General features: G+C 62.0%; 1 long non-coding RNA gene across 1 annotated transcript; it reads left to right on the plus strand.

Moving 5' to 3' along the window:
* Positions 1–465: 465 nt before the first annotated feature.
* LOC146405841 (uncharacterized) lies at positions 466–965 on the plus strand. The gene is made up of 2 exons (XR_014839177.1): positions 466–604; positions 744–965. It is a non-coding gene; the product is annotated as an uncharacterized LOC146405841 (long non-coding RNA).
* The last annotated feature ends 3,819 nt before the right edge of the window (positions 966–4,784 follow it).

Below are 4,784 nucleotides of genomic sequence, written 5' to 3' on the forward strand. Positions count from 1 at the left end.
CCGCACTTCCAATCTCTCTTCCTATTGGCGTCTTCCTGGTTCGCCTCTACCAGCTCCCTGAGCCCAGCTATCCGAGGAACTTTAAAAGTATCGACGTGTAAGAGTGAGGAGTGGGCTGCACTAAGGTGTAATCTACTGCGTCGGTCATATTCCAGACGCGTTATGAGAGCACACGCTTATGTCATCACAGGGCGTGTGTGCCTCTCACAGGCAGGTGGTTAAGGCTTTCATCGCAGTGCGTGGATGGACGCCGTCAGCGCGCCGAGACAGGGCCGAGAAAGGCATCTCGTCTCTTCCTTCTTCTCCCCCCATTTTACAGACGGGGACGTTGAGGCCAAGGCGCATGGATCACAGATGACTCGGAAGATGCCTGGCCCCTCGCCGCTCTCACTCGAGGGTGACGTCACCCAGGCCTGGTCGGCCCAGTCTCCCCTCCTGGCTCGCGCAGGCGGGACGCGGAGCCACGTGCTCCGCGGCCAGCCCCGCCCCCACCCTGCTCCGTCCACACGGCTGGAGTCTGGAGTCGCTTACCCCGATGTTCGTGGGCTTTGCCTCTGGTGTGGATGGTTCCGCTTCGGCTCTGCTTTGGGTCCCCCTCTAATTGGTACAGTGCGCCAGGAGGCTGTGTGGGTGGCGGGGACCACCGGACGGGCGCAGCCTTGGTTTGACAAAGTCAACCAAGTTTGGGGCAAAGTCTGGGGCCAAATCTTTCCTTTTAAGAAAATACCTTTTTTTCTTAATAGCAAATGTTGTAAGATGTCCATTGTGGAAAAGTGAGAACGTACAGACCGAGGAGAAGCAAATGAAGACGCCGTATCCCGTGCCTCCAGGGTAACGACAGTCCCGTTTCAGGGCTCTTCCCTCCCGTCGGATGTGTACAGCTGTTTCTGTAGAAATGAGAGTACGCCAGCATTCTGTGTTGCAAATCTCTTTGTAATCGTGATAAATGGGCAACGTCTTTCCATGCTCTCAAATGCTTTGCTTCTACAACAAATTATGCCATTTCCATTTTTATCATGACACAAGGTTTTGTGAAAGAATTGCCACCATCAATCCGTGAAGGTCACACACTCTTCAGCACGTGTCCCTCGAGCCCTGGTCCCTGGGGCAGCGCTTCCCGCGCCTCGGCAGGGCTCTCGGGTCCCACGCACCTGCAGAGCTGGGTTGGCGTTTATTTAAATGATCCCTCACCTTGGACACTGGGGTAGGCGCATGGCTGCGGCTTGAAGCCCACGGGCATCCAGTGTGACCAGGGAAAGCTCCAGGTACCAGAGGCCGATCCGTTTCTCCCAGAAAATGTCACCAGTACGTCGTTCTGAGCGACAGCCTCAACAACGGGCTGGCAGCAAACTCAGGAACGCGTCCCACCCGTCTGCTCCCTGGGGAGGTCCTGCTTGTGTCCATTTTTCAAATGAATACAAGTCATACACATTCTGTACAGAAACGAATTTAAATACAAATACGCAAACCTAAGAAAACTAAAATCGCCCATGATACTGCCCACACTTGGGTGTCTCCAATCACACGGGCTCGCATTTGGCGGGGGCGCTGCTCCATCTTACAGAGGCTGCGACTTGGCTCTGGGGTTGGTGCCCTGCCCGTGGTCCCCCGGCTGAGGGCGCCGAGGCTGCCCTTCGGCCCAGGCCTCGCAGCGTCCAGTCTGCACCCTTGCTCCGCACACCCCCCTTCTTTCGCAGTCTGCCCGAGGGTCTCCTCTGCTGCTGCTTCTCTCAGACCGCCTCCTGGTTCTGAAACACTCCTGGGGTTCGGGTCTGTGAACGCCCCACGCTTAACCTAATCGCGGAACGCGTTAGAGGTTTCGCATCGTCCGTGAAGCCACTTGAACATGTTTGCGGCTTGTCCCCGAGCACAGCCGGAGTTTTTCCCACAAGGCTGCTTTCTCCAGAGGCCCTCATGGACCCCAATCGCCAGAGGGCGCGGGGGTCAGAGTGAAGGGGGCGCCCGGCAGGTGTGAGCGCCACCTCACCTCGAGGAAGACGCCCAGGTCTATGGAGCCGACGGGGGTGGGGGGACAGCTGGTTCCTAAATCCGTCCCCCTCCAATGGTCTCTCCCCGGAGCGCAGGAACCACCGGAAGGGCTGGGAGCTAGAAATGACTCCTTCAGCCCATGACCCGCATAGCTGCACCAGTATAGCCCCCTCGACGCCTCAGACAGTTGAGTTAGAAGAGGGGAGGCAGGGTCCCCTCTGCAACCGTCGGGAGAGGAAGCCTGTCGTTCCTCCCCAGAGACAGATTCGGGATTTGGGGCCAGTCCCGTGAACCAGCCGGCAGGGCCCTGGCTCTCCTCCTGAAGCCCCAGGGAAGTGTGGGGTGTGCTCTGGAGCTCAGCGGGGCACAGGGGGCGTCTGGGGGGCTTGGCTGAGCCTTGAAGGACTAGTTACCCACGGTGGGAAAGCAGAGGGTTCAGGCAGGGAAGGCGCGAGCGAAGCCTGGAGCTGAGGACGGAGGGCCAAGGCCTGCCTTGTCATTTTAGGGCTACACCTGTTGCATATGGAGGTTCCCAGGCTAGGGATCGAATTGGAGCTGCAGCTGCTGGCCTACACCACAGCCACAGCCACGCCAGATCCAAGCCATGTCTGCAACCTACACCACAGCTCATGGCAACGCCAGATCCTTAACCCACTATGTGAGGCCAGGGATCAAACCTGTGTCCTCATGCATCCCAGTTGGGCTTGTTACGGCTGAGCCGTGACGGGAATCCAAAGCTAGAGACTTTTGCCAGGTCCTTGGGGCCTTGTCCAAGGGGTGGGGAGCTGCCCTCTTTCCTGATGGTGACAGGATGGCCGCCCTGGTTTGGTGCAAAGAGACAAGGTGAGGTGTGCACCGCCCCTCCGTTCTCAAGCCCCCAGGAGCCTCTTCTCTGTGCCAGGCTGTGCCAGGCACTGGCAGGGGGTGGGGAGGAGGACCTGTGCCCCTGGAAGCTCTGGCGGCAGGAGTCTGAGCAGGGTTGCCACAGAGCGCTGCCCACCCCCAGCAGCCCTGGCACTGGAGCCCCTTGGGGAGGCGGTCCTGGGCCGCGGGCCGTGCAGCGGGGGTGCAATGGCAGGAGCCCCAGCTCTGGAGTGGCGAAGGGCAGCCTCCCACCAGTTCTACCTGCCCAGGCTGTGTGGCTGCAGCCTGCCTGCTCAGGCTTCGGCGTCAGTTCTGCTCCGTGTAATGGGAAGACGAACAGCGGGCGGAGAATGAGGCGAGCTGAGGCCTGTGATGCAGAGAGCGCCCAGCAAGGGCTCAGCCAGCCTCAGGCTCCCATCCTGCCCGCCCCGAGATCCCCCTTCAATCGGGCGGATGGCCGGCCAGCCTCTCTCGTCTGCCTCCTCCATGGAGCCGAGGGCTGCTGCCAAAGCTTCCTGACGAGGCCCTTTGAGGTGTGGAGGGAGCCAAGGGAACCGCAGAGGTGACCGTCCCTACACAAAGAAGGGGCAGCGGAGACCAGCCCCCTTCCGTGCTCAGGTCCCCTCCTCCCACTGCACCGGGCCGGCGAGCCCCTGGCCTGGTCCCCTGCCAGGCGGGACTCTAGGTCCAAGGTTCGGGCCCCGGGCTGGGCTGGCTCTGGGCTCCGGCCGGGAGGGGCTCTACTGCTCCCCTTTACGCGGAGGGTGAATCCTGGCTGGGAGCTCTGTGAGCTGCCCCCACGGAGCCCGTGGGCGGCAGGGCCGGATCCCTCCCTTCCCTGCCAGACCACAGGCCCTGGCTCTTAACTGCGGCCCCGGGCCTGTCCCCTGGCCCAGGGCCCCCCGCTCCTCGCCCCCCAGAGCTGCGCACCTGGCGGCTCCTGCGAGGAGGTGCAGCCCGCGCTCTCAAAGGCACCATTCAGCCGCCGGGCTGCTGATTGGAACCATGTGTGGCCGGTCGAGGCGGCGGCAGCTCCGGAAGCCGGGGCTGGCCCGGGGCCCGCAGGCCCTGGGGGGCCTGGGGGAGGAGGTCCTCCCCGCCGGTGCACACACGGGGGGCCCTGAGCTGGGACCCCAACTCCCATACCCCGACCGACTGGAGGCGCCCCCGGGAGAGGGCGGGGCCTGGAGAGCACCTCGAGGCCCCAGGCTGTTCTTGGAGGGGCACCTCACCGGGGACAGTGTGCGCGTGTGTGTTGGTGTCTGTGTGCGTGCTCACGTGTGTCTGTGCCTCTGTCCACATGTGTGTCTGTGCGTGCTCACGTATGTCTGTGCCTCTGTGTACATGTGTGTCTGTGCGTGCTCATGTGCAAGTGCGCGTGTGTGCATGTGTGGGTTGGTGTACGTGGGTTTGCATGCACGTGCACGTGTGTCTGCGTGTGCATCTGCGTGCATTGCGTGTGTGCGTGCGTGTGCATCTGCGTCCGTGTGTGTGTGTGTGTGTGTGTGTACTGACTGACATCTGTGCAGGGCACCCGGACCCCTTGGGCTCATGGTGGCGTCAGGGTTGGCACAGGGCAGTTGGGTGCCGTGGTTAAGGCTATGGACTCGGGGCTCGGAGGCAGATTCTGAGTCCCTCCACCTCCTGCTTCCCAGCTGTGTGACCTGAGGCAAGCTGCCCAGCCTCTCTGAGCTCCTCTCCTCATTCACCAAACGAGCCCGCGTTCCAGTCAAAGGGGCTGAGCGGAGGGAGCCTCACTGACTGGGGTGGTCTCTGGGGCCCTTGCCCCCAGCCCCAGGGTCCCTGAGGTTAGTTTGGCCCTGACTCCTGACCTGCGAGTTGCAGCCTGTCTGAGAGCTGGGAGGGTGACAGGCCGGGGTGTCTGGGCTTCCTCTGAGGCCCAAGGTGCCAGGTAGCGCGGGTGAGCCCAT

The sequence above is a fragment of the Sus scrofa genome, chromosome 2 (assembly GCF_054392235.1).
Source record: "Sus scrofa isolate SSC_HxYL_T2T_F1_AM1 chromosome 2, Sscrofa_HxYL_maternal_Yorkshire_Landrace_v2.0, whole genome shotgun sequence".
Taxonomy (NCBI): Eukaryota; Metazoa; Chordata; class Mammalia; order Artiodactyla; family Suidae; genus Sus; species Sus scrofa.